General features: G+C 46.2%; 1 protein-coding gene across 2 annotated transcripts in view; it reads right to left on the bottom strand.

Moving 5' to 3' along the window:
* Positions 1-11,764, bottom strand: part of SNX10 (sorting nexin 10) — a 51,019-nt gene extending 39,255 nt beyond the window's left edge. Inside the window, exons 1-2 of one of the 2 annotated variants that reach the window (XM_083468595.1) lie at positions 11,591-11,764; positions 8,027-8,130 (exon numbers count right to left, since the gene is read on the bottom strand). The gene's annotated coding sequence lies outside the window, so the exon portion shown is untranslated. The remainder of the gene's footprint in view (positions 1-8,026; positions 8,131-11,590) is intronic. The other variant, XM_083468596.1, reaches the window with a different exon arrangement.
* Between the last annotated feature and the right edge of the window lie 563 nt (positions 11,765-12,327).

Below are 12,327 nucleotides of genomic sequence, written 5' to 3'. Positions count from 1 at the left end.
GGAAGAAAAGGTGGAATATAAATGTACTAAATAAATAAACAGCCTTGATAGCAGGACTTTTCTTCAATGGCCTTCTGAGAGTTTTGAGACAGTTCTTATGGGGCACTGAGAACGCTAGCAAGACTTCTCAAAACACACTCACTTCACGGGTTCAGAAGAAGTTATAGTGACTGGAAACAAGAACAAGGGTAATCTGCTGTACCCAGTTTTACAATGGAACAAAGAGATGCCAGAGGAACAATATCGTCTTCGGTATAATTAACTGAATTCATTACCAGCCCTTTTAACATCAGGACCCAGGGCAGGTAACAACAATGTAAAATTCAGTACTGTAAACAGTTTAAAGCGGAAAGTGTCAGTCAATGGGTACGTTTGGTTCTTGGGGGTAAGGGTGATGACAGACAAGCACAGGGCTCTTGGTATTGCTGGTTAAAGACTTGCAGTAAGTTGCCCTGATTACATAAGGATGTAGGGAGATTGAGAGATCGTTCCATAGCTCATTGAATTTAGCTCAATGAACCATAGCTCAATGAACTTAGGGGTTAGGCCGCTCTCTTTTGCATTTCAATGGAGGGTGGAGGCTAGCACACGATTCCTATCCTTCCAAGTTTAGCAACTGCAGATAGCTTCATGGCAGAGCGGGGATTTGAACCCTGGCCTCCCAGGTCTTAGTCTAAAACTTTAACCGCTACACCACTCCGGTTTGGGATTCTTTGGGGAAGGCAGAACTGTCAAAGCAGTACAGTAGTGCTTTAAATGTATTGGTGCAGATGTGGCCTCAGACATAATTATTGGTTACCTATAAAGGTAAGAGGGACGCGTGTGGCGTTGTGGGTTAAATCACAGAGCCTAGGACTTGCCGATCAGAAGGTTGGCAGTTTGAATCCCCGTGACGGGGTGAGCTCCCGTTGCTCAATCCCTGCTCCTGCCAACCTAGCAGTCTGAAAGCACGTCAAAGTACAAGTAGATAAATAGGTACCGCACCTGCGGGAAGGTAAATGGCGTTTCCGTGTGCTGCTCTGGTTTGCCAGAAGCAGCTTAGTCATGCTGGCCACATGACCCGAAAGCTGTACACCGGCTCCCTTCGGCTTCTAAAAAAACATTTGAAAACCGAACACTCACTCCCGGTTTTCGATTGTTTGGGAGCCGGAACGTTAAATTCCCAAGGCATTCGCGAGCTGAGGTACGACTGTAGGTTACTGTTGTTTCTCCAAAAGAACATTTTCTTTTGCAATAAATGCCCACCTTCTCTAATTTTTCAGTACCCCCTCAAGGGAATTTGAACCTGGGTCTCTCTGCAGTCCTTGCCCATCATTCTCTAACCACTAACCTTCTGATCGGTAAGTCCTAGGCTCTGTCATTTAACCCACAGTGCCACCCTGCAGAGAGACCCAGGTTCAAATTCCCACACAGTCACAAACCACACTAGAAAAGTCACTATCTCTCAGTTAAACCTACCCATCGGGACCACTGCCAAGAAGATCTAGTGGAAGGGCAATGCCTGTCTTCTTGAAGGAAAGAAGTAGAAATGTAATACAGTGGTACCTCTGGTTACATACTTAATTTGTTCCGGAGGTCCGTTCTTAACCTGAAACTGTTCTTAACCTGAAGCACCACTTTGGCTAATGGGGCCTCCCACAGCCGCCATGCCGCCGAAGCACGATTTCTGTTCTCATCCTGAAGCAAAGTTCTTAACCCGAGGTACTATTTCTGGGTTAGCGGAGTCTGTAACTTGAAGCGTATGTAACCTGAAGCATATGTAACCCGAGGTACCACTGTAAATTGTTTAATGAATAATTAGAAGGAGTTAATTGTCATTATAATAACTTATTTATTTACATTGGTGGGGTGTGTTCCACTTGTTTCTAAACATGCCAGCGCAATTCTCTTTATGCATTTCCTGAGCACATGTACAGCTTGAACCTCCCGCTTGCTAAGAGTTGGAACAGAAAAGGCATCCCACGCCACACCGGTCCGGCAAGGGCTAAAAGGCTTTGTGAAAATCCTTCGAAGACAAACAACTCTTACAACATTCCAGGATGTTGTTTTTGGAACCCCTGGCAAAATAATTTTTTTGGATGAGGGCCACTTCCATTTCTCAATACACTATCTCCGCCCAAAGATACTAAAAAGATGATCTGATTCATTATCATGCATCCACCTGACACACGGGCAATTAGCACTCACACATTCCTTTAGTAGTTACCCAGGAGTTAATTGTTGTTGTTGTGCATATGCAAAATGACTGACTACTGAGTTTAACCCGGAGGCAAAAGAAGCTGGAAAAGAGAACCAGGATATTCACTGGAACAGCGTCACAATGTTTTTTTCTTTTCCGGAAACTTAGTCAGACTTTTAGTAAATAGGATTCTTTCTTACATAATGAAATGCATTGGAGCCAACTAAGTTTTACTCAAGAGTAGTCCCACTGGAATTAATAAACCTAAGTTACTCATATCCTCTCATTTCAACAAGTCTTCTCTGTGTATGCCTAACATGAGATTCAATCCCTGTGTCTCGTTTTTCTTCTTTGTAAATGGAGTATGAGAATATGGGAGGAATTAATTTTCTTCCACAAAAATCAAATGGTAGAGACAGGAAATATTTTAATACGCAGAGGTCACTGCCGCTGACTCACACATTAGTTGTTTTGCCTCACCTTAATCTCTGCTGAACATCTAGCAAGCTGGGATAAAGCAAATCATTAAGAGATAACATATGGCATTCGGACTGAAATTAAGTTTATATCGATGTCTGATACCTGCCTGACTGGAGCAGGATCTAGGTTTTTGAGCAGGTGGATTAACGGTTAGAGTGTTTGACTAGAGCCTAGGAGGCCAGGGTTCAAATCTCCACTCAGCCAGGAAGCCCACTGAGTGCCCTTGGGCCACCCATTGCCTCAGCCTAGCTTACCTCTAAGGGCTGTTGTGGGAATTAAATGAGGAGGGTAGATGTATATACCATCCTCAACTTCTTGGATAAAACCCACCTCACAGAGTTCTTGTGAAGACAAAACTGAGGACGGGGGGGGGGGGAGCTCCTTGAAGAAGAGGTCTACTCAGTTGAACAGTTTAACATAAGAGCAGGGAGGCTGTACAAAACAGTAGATAGATAGAATCCTAGAACTGTAGAGCGGGAAGGGTCCCAACGGGTCATCTCTCCCCAATGCAGGGGGGAGAATCCCTAACATTCAAACTGTACTTAAAAATATCCAATGGAGGACAGCCAGCCACCTTCCAAGGCAAGTCTGAACAGCTCTTAACCATCAGAAAGCTCTTCCTAATGTCTTTCTGTGGAAAGAGGAGACGTGGAAAGAGGATAGTGGCTCCCAGGGGTGGCCCGTCCTATTTTGCCACCCGAGGCAAAACAGGAATTGCCCACCACCCCATCCCACCAAACACACACATACTCTTCCGCCAGGGCACTCCAGATGAGCAGCAATGCCATGTGCCAGAACACCTCCCTCTCAGTGGCGGAAGCAGTGGGGTGGCTAGAGCACTGCCTCTTTCACTTCAGTGCTTGAGGCAGGTCGTCCACCACGCCTCATGGGTGGGCTGGCTCTGGTGGTTCCACATCTATGAAATGAACTATCTTGGGAGAGGGGTTTATCTCCACGTCGACTCCACACATTCCAGCCCTCCTATGAGCAGACTATTTCAAGGATCAGGGTGGTTTTTTAGCACACAAAGTGGCTCTTCAGAACCAATTCACAATCCACCACATAAAAGCAAAGGAACTCCACAACCGCAGCTACTGGTTCTCATGACTTGCCACAGCACTTTCCGTTTGGGAAGTGTCAGACAGACTGGCCTGTGTTTCCCCTTACAACAAGCTGGACTACAACTCCCATAATTCCCGGCCTGATCCCTGGCAATCAAAAGCGCTGCTGCCTGGAGCTGATTTAAGATGGCGTCCAAAAGAATCGGGGGGGGGGGGCAGGGGAGTGGCGCAGGTATAAACGTCCAACGTCTGGAAGGCCATCCCTGCTTTACAAACAACCCTGTGACACTTGGACATCTTCATCTCTGAATGCATAGATGTGAAGCCTGAGGCCCAAAACATTTCTTCGTTCAAGGCCTCACCCTTTGCCAACAGCAGAGGTGGAAGCTAAAAATAGCTCTCATTAATCCGCGCCCCACTGATGCACAAGTCATTGATAATAATCAACACATTCCATTTGCCTAAACCCAGCCTTCAGCAACCTAGTGCCTGCCAGATGTTGATGGACTACCAATCCCATCAACCTTGACTACTGGCCATGTTGTCTGGGGCTGATGGGAGTTGGAGTACAAAATTTCTAGAGGTTGGGGAAGGCTAGCTTTAGCTCATGCATTAATAAAGGGGGGGAATAGTAGTTATTTTATAAAATAATAAATTAATATAAATAAATTTTATAAAATAAAATAAAAATTACTCAGTTTAAGGGGTTTCCTGCATGTCCTGTAGAGGGAAGTGAGGGGTAGACGATGACCATCATGGGAAGCTAGCCCACCTAGAGCAGGGATGTCCAACAGGTCAATCGCGATCTACTGGTCGATCGCAAGGTGTCCCTCATCCCTGGTCGACTGCGTGATCCTGATCGATTCCCCCCCCCCCCCCGATAAAACTCAACAGCTTTGGGTCTTCCTCCCCGCAAAATGCTGAACAACTCTGACCAATGCTCCCCCAAAAAGCTCAACGACCTTGATCAATCCAATGGGTAGATCACCGCCAGGTTTTTTTTAGTGGGAGTAGATCGCAGTCTCTTGGAATTTGGACATCCCTGATCTAGAAGGGGGGGAAATCTGACCTTAAACCTCCACTGCCTTGCGGGATATCTTCAGGAGAAGGAAAGGCTAAGGAGCAAACCCTTCTCAAATCTGGAGGGGAGTCCCTAAGACGGCTGGATGATGTCTTGTGCACCTCCTTCCAAAAACTCATGAAGCCAAGCTGGTGTCAAACGTATCGCTCAGTGAGGCCAAGACTAGGGGTCTTGTCAGGGCAGCCCCGGACCTCCAGACACACAGCCCTGCCTTGCGCCCCAGTGCTTCTGTGCTACTAATGCAACAGTGTGACTTCACTCCCGGAAGCGCACTCTACAGCATGGGTAGGCAAACTAAGGCCTGGGGGCCGGATACAGCCCAGTTGCCTTCTAAATCTGGTCCGTGGACGGTCCAGGAATCAGCATGTTTTTACAGGAATAGAAAGTGTCCTTTTCTTTAAAATGCATCTCTGGGTTATTTGTGGGGCATAGGAATTCGTTCATATTTTTTTTCAAAATATAGCCTGGCCCCCCACAAGGTCTGAGGGACAGTGTACCGGACCCCTGCTGAAAAAGTTTGCTAAGCCCTGGTGTCTCAAGACAGACCGATGCCAACAACCTTTTATAATGGCTTCCTGACAGCGGCTATATAAGGATATAAGCCAAGGCCATGATTTGCCCTCCAACCTCTGTGTAAGGGTTGCTCCCAGTCAGCTCACCTGGTCCGCCCCCCAATGTCTCTCTCGGGCAGGCTACAAGTCTAGCCAAAGAAGGCAACATGGTCTCCAGGCTTCCCCTGACTTGTTTACTGAGGCTGCTTATCAGATGTTTAACCCACATGTTTAGTGTTTGGACAGGAAAGGATCAGAGGGAATCTGGCCCTTTTGCAATGGTCCGTCTGAGCTACTGTTTTCAAAAGGGTGCAGGGGAGAGGTATGATTTGGTGAAAATTGGGAGAAGTCAGGGGTAGGACTGGTCCATTCATTAAAGGTAAAGGGACCCCTAACCATTAGGTCCAGTCGTGGCCGACTCTGGGGCTGCGGCACTCATCTCGCTTTATTGGCCAAGGGTCATGTGGCCAGCATGACTAAGCCACTTCTGGCGAACCAGAGCAGCGCATGGAAACACCGTTTACCTTCCCGCTGGAGTGGTACCTATTTATCTACTTGCACTTTGGCAGGAGCAGGGACCGAGCAATGGGAGCTCACCCCGTCGCAGGGATTTGAGCCACCGACCTTCTGATCGGCAAGCCCTAGGCTCTGTGGTTTAACCCACAGCGCCACCCGCGTCCCTGGTGCGTTCATTAAGTCTTCCTTGGTCACTCCTGCCTTCTAGCAACTGCGCTCACTGCACACTGTAGAAGACAAATGCAAGGCTTCCAACTGCAGAGCCACTTGCAAAGAAATTCCTGTGAACCGACTCCCAAGGGAAAGAGGAAGCAACAGCCACTTAGGACACTGTAAAGCCAGGAGAAATACCTCTTCACCTGCGACTGCGTCATCTCTCTATCCATAATTACTCCACTGTGCTCAGGGCTACTTCAGATTTTCCATGCTTCTGACTAATGCCAAACAATTATTTAGGTAAGTGTGGGCCTGCCAGAGGCAGCATGCAATGAAGAAGCCACGAGAACTGGTGAAATCAATCATGAAAGGTAAAAAAGGAGAAGCAACGGCTTGCTGAAGGAGCAATATAGTAGGGGAAAATGGAAGAATACTACAAGACATCCTACGCATGTTTAGAATAAAGGAAAACACAGAGAAAGCTCCTTGGAAAACCATGGTTTGCTGTTGCAGCAAAAGGTGGCAAAATCTGGTATACCCAAACCATAATTTGCTCTTCAATCAGCCTCTCAAACCAGTGTCAAACTGTTGTCTGAGATCCTGGTTTAAGAGTAAACAATGACTACAGCAAACCAGAAATTGCCGCCTTTGAACGCAACAACAAACTCTGACTTGCCAACAAACAAGAAGTCAGTTTAGAAACTGCAGCTTGTGGAGGGAGGAGGACGAGGGAACATGTGCGCCTGAGGCTCCCGGCGACTCTGCTTGTGCATTGTAACACGGGAATGGAGAACCTTAGAAACTGCCAGATGTTGTTGAACTACAACTCCCATCATCCCCAGCAGGCATGGTGAATGGTCAGGGATGATGGGAGTTGTAGTTCAACAAAACCTGCAGGGCCAAAGGTTCCCTACCCTTGATGTAATGCCAAACCAGAGTTTGGTGTTACATCTGATATGAACAGACCATTGATAGGTAGACCCAGATGGGTGTTCATTCTTTATTACTTCCAATTAGGCCAACCTAAATAAATTAAATTTTATTCCATGGATTATTAACTCTTGACTGCAAAAGTATTTATCTTAGGCTGCCTATACAGCCACTGTCCATAGCTTTTATTTTTGTTACAGACAGATGCCAACAAAAAAAAGTATTGCTTACTATTATCTAAGTGCCACTCCTGTTCATTTATTTGACTTGGACAAGCAAATGTCCCAGAATCAGAAAAGGCACAGCCATAAGCATTATCTAGTTAGAACAAATCCTCTTACCTAGCGTCAATGGGTACAAAATTGAGCAAGAGGCAAGAAGACACATTCCTTTGACTTATTTGCTTGCTAATGAGGACAGACCAGTTGCCTCCATAGAATAGCAGACCATGAGAGTAGAATCACAGATCTGGGGTGCTTGGCACCTGACTTTTCTCCTACAACACCCATCAACTAATTTCCTCAAATGTTGGCTGGGAACAGCTTAGGAATTTTTGAAGAAAACCTAAAACAAACAGCCTCCTCAGTCTGCTTCCTGCTGATAGCATCACCACCTACTCCAGGGGTGGGAAACCTGTGACCTTCCAGATGTTTTCCTTTCCAGATGTTTTCATAGAATCATAGAGTTTAAGGGACCCTGAGAATCACCTGCAATACAGGAATATGCAGCTGTCCCTTATGGGGATCAAACCTGCAACCTTGGCACTATCAGCACCACACTGCAACCAACCAAGCGATCCAGCCCTTGCTGGGCTACAACTCCCATCAGCCTCTTCCAGCACAGCCATTGGCCATGGAGAACGGGAACTGTAGCAACATCTGAATGGCCACCAGTTCCCCATCCCTGGCCTATTCTTTGATCTAGGGCTCCTGGCACAATCAGTTCCCTTTCTGTAAATGCCCACAACTTTCATTACTTGCTGTGGCAGCAATGCATATTATAGTACACCATATGTATCAACACAGTAATCTCAAAAAGGAATATGAATCTCAAGGCATCATTGAGTACTTACCCAGGGTTAATGGGAGCTTGTTTTGTACACACAAACTTGTTGATAGGATTTAGCAGGCAACGACCCAAAGCGGATCAGTCAAAGCTTCAAGTGTTTGTTGAAAACTACAAGAGATGCAATATAAGCGCATTAGTAGCTGGTACGCGAGGCCATCTAAATTGCAGCTATTTCAAATGCACTATAGTTTCCACTGATGGAAAATACTCGCCAGGTAAGCTCCAGTTCGCTGCCTGTGCTAGGAGCGCTCATTGTTGCTAAATTCTCAGTCGTATTATACAATGCCCAATTGCACAAGATGCCAAAGTTGTTTTGCTTAACCTTTAACCTTTGAACAACCCCACAGGTCCACATAGGGAGCTTCGGTTCAGTTTATTGCTAGCTGCCCGGCTGTGTTTGACCAGTATGCGGAAGTCACCTAAGCCCAGTGCAAACCGTCAATGCTACAGCAAATAGATGCAGGGCAGCAGATCTCAAAATTATGGTCCACAAACCACCGCTACATCCAGGTGGTCTACAATGTGCTTGTGGATGTGTGGTTGAAGATCAGACATGGCACACCCATTGCAATAAACAGCTGTACCGATTTATTTGTTTTAATTAAAACACATTTATTCAAAAGTTACAATGCAGCTTTGTCCACTGCCATAGTATCACAGAATGATCACTCCAATCCTCAGTCCCTCATCACTGTCATGTTGGCTCATCAAATAGAATTATAGAGTCACAGAATTGTAGAGTTGGAAGGGACCCCAAGGGTCATTTAGCCAACCCTCTGTACTGCAGGAATCTTGACTAGATCATCCATAACAGATGGCCATCCAACCTCTGCTTAAAAACCTCCAAGGAAGGAGAGTCCACAACCTCTCTCAAGGGAGACCCTCAAAAGGATCCCAAATACTGATCTAATTTACTAGATCAGTCTGATTTTTGCTTCTATTATTCCTTATATTGTGCTTCGTTGCATTACAGTTTGGATTCTACAGCATACAATAAATACAATCTATAAGAAATAAAAGAAGCAACAAAAATACAGTGGTACCTCGGATTAAGTACTTAATTCGTTCCGGAGGTCCGTTCTTAACCTGAAACTGTTCTTAACCTGAAGCACCACTTTAGCTAATGGGGCCTCCTGCTGCTGCCACGCCGCCAGAGCACGATTTATGTTCTCATCCTGAAGCAAAGTTCTTAACCCGAGGTACTATTTCTGGGTTAGCGGAGTCTGTAACCTGAAGCGTATGTAACCTGAAGCGTATGTAACCACTGTACAATTAATGGTCGTACAGCATCTAACACAGTACATTGCAATTGCTGTCAAAAGCAGAAAACTTATTGTGTGGGCTACAACGGAATGTCTAGGCAACTTTTTTTGCAGTGAAATGTATTATTATTATTATTGTTATTGTTATTTCCATTTTCAAAACGCTTTATATTTTTAAAAGAAAATATTTCAAAGCAGTTTGCAACACATTAAATCATCAGATAAAGCAATCCAGAATAAAACAAATGCAAGCTTCAAGGAAAATATTTCAGATCCTTCTCTGACAATTTGCTTTCCCCATATTTATTTACCCACTTGATTTCTAGAGCTGCCCCAGGGCAGAAGTTCTCTAGGAAGCCAATATAATGTTGACGCCGAAATTTAAAAACAAGATCCAAGAAGCATAGAATCCTAATCCTTCATCTGATTTCTACTCATCACCTACCTAAACTTTCAGGAAGAGGCTGTTCCACCTCCCTTTCAGTCTACAGTGGTGCCTCGCAAGACGAAATTAATCCGTTCCATGAGTCTCTTCATCTTGCGGTTTTTTCGTCTTGCGAAGCACAGCTATTAGCGGCTTAGCGGCTATTAACGGCTTAGCGGCTTTAAGAAAAAGGAAACAAACTCGCAAGACGTTTCGTCTTGCGAAGCAAGCCCATAGGGAAATTCGTCTTGCGGAACGACTAAAAAAACGGAAAACTCTTTCGTCTTGCGCGTTTTTCGTCTTGCGAGGTACCACTGTATATGCATATTAAATATTTGAATACTGTTTGGCGTCCCACTTTTCCTTATTCCAGACAGCCCATTTTTATTCTATTTTGAAACAGCATTTATTTGTGTTTTTTAAGCATAATATTGATTACAAATGTGATTGCTTTCTATAGGTATCTCATTTGTTTTTGTTCTTCTTTATTTTTACGTTTATATACCACCCTACATCCAAAGTTCTAAGGGCGGGTCACAACATAAAAATGCAAAATGAAAACACAAATATTAATGTCTGGATGTGGTTTGGCTCCCAATTTACTCAAGACTGGTTGTATTTTGTAATGTCGATCATTTTTAAAATTTTGGTATCCATTAGAAATTGTGACTGCATCTTCCAGAAAAAAACTGGGAAAGACCCCTCTATGAAACTCTGGGGAGTCCCTGCTGGCCAAAAGAGATAGCACAGAGCAAGGTGGATCAATGGCATGATTTAGTTATAAGGCAGCTTCTTAAGTTCCTAAAGTAGCGATGGAGAACCTGTGGCCCCCATATAAGTTCCTGGACTCCCAAAGTCCATCAACCCCCAGCCAGTAGGGCCAATGGGCAGTAAGGATATTGTCTTCCAGCAACCTTTGAGAGCCATCAAATCCCAATCCCCACCCCTAAGGAGACTAGTGTGCCTGTGGAAATGGCCTGGAACACATCCAAACCTAAAAGCAGGCACAATCTTCCTATCACTTCCAGCGCAAGGCTTTTCGTCACTCCGTCAGCTGTGACAAATGCCGGGCTGGGCACGCCTATGAGGTGACCCACAAACTGACCTCGTGCATTTTCCTCTTTGCTAAAGAGCTTTAATCTCCAGAGGTGAATCACAGCGACGTCCCAGCAGGACGAGCAAAGGCAGCGTTGTTGCTGTTGTTGTTCATAGAATCATAAGAGTTGGAAAGGGTTGCCAGGATCATCTAGTCCAACCCCCTCACCCAACATGGGGCTGAAACCCATGACCCTGAGATTAAGATTCTCATGCTCTACCGACAGAGCTACTACTACTATTTACTATTATTATTATTATTATTTACTAGTAGTAGTAGTATTCTGTATTCACTTTTTCACCCTGGGCACCAGCAACGCGCTTAAAACAAAGGCACCCTTGCCGGAAAGCCACCAGATCTCTTTAAAAAAAGATCCCCCGGGGCTCTTCTTAAAGCCTCCTGCCCTAAGTGCACTCAGGACCGGGGGGGTGGGTTTGAGCCCTACGATGGGCAAACGATTCCTGCGAGGGGTTGGACTAGATGACTTTCAGAGGTCCCTTCCAATTGTATGATTCCTGCCGCTGCCTTCCAAGGAGGCATCGCTAGCGGTCTGAAGCGGGTCGGGGAGAGATCGATGCCTCAACCCCCGGGGGGGGGGTGACGGCGGGGGAGAGACCACCTCCAGGACCAGCAATCGGGGAAAGACCGGTTCCGACGTTCATCCCGCGCAGCATCAGCGCCCAAAGCCACCCTGCTGGGTTTCCTCGTTCCCGTAGAAACCGAAACCGCGAGGCAAACCGAGGCGCTTTTGCCCTGCCTGGTGGGGCTGCTTCTCGAGGGACTTACCTGGGCGCCGTTTCCCGCAACGAGACCGGCGGCAGCAGCAGTAGCCCGAAATTGTGCGCTGCCGTCGCTAAGACGCGCCGACGAATGAATAAGAAGCAGCAGCCGAGGCGGCTTCGGGGCAGGAGCGAAGAGCTCGCAGACACGTGATCGCCAGCGAGAGGAGGAGGAGGAGCCGCGGAGGGCGGCGTCACGTGATGCGATTGCGAGGAGGAGCCGGAGGGGGGGGGAGGCGGGAGGGATAACAATGGAAGGAGGCCGGGAGGGTGCCTGGCTTGATCGGAAAGACCACGAGGAAGGCGGGGGTGGCGGGGAAATGAAGGGAAGCAGGATTGCAGCCTGTCTGGGTCCTGCAAGTTTGATAAGAAGGCGCCGAGGGCTTGGGAAGATCAGTTCAGTGGGGAAATGCTTTATTTCGCAGAAGCCACTTTTTTAGTGCTGCACATTTAGCAGATATTTAGCAGAAGTCACATTCATATATATGTGTGTGTGTGTGTGTGTGTATGTATATATGCATACGTATATGTATATAGGTAAAGTTACCCCTGACCATTAGGTCCATATATATATATATATATATATATACACATATATATATGTAAAGGGACCCCTGACCATTAGGTCCAGTCATGACCGACTCTGGGGTTGCGGTGCTCATCTCGCTTTATTGGCCGAGGGAGCCGGTGTACAGCTTTTGGGTCATGTGGCCAGCATGACTAAGCTGCTTCTGGCGAACCAGA

Source organism: Podarcis liolepis (assembly GCF_965112155.1).
Source record: "Podarcis liolepis genome assembly, chromosome: 12".
NCBI lineage: Eukaryota > Metazoa > Chordata > Lepidosauria > Squamata > Lacertidae > Podarcis > Podarcis liolepis.
This window is presented reverse-complemented; position numbering and strand designations above follow the sequence as displayed.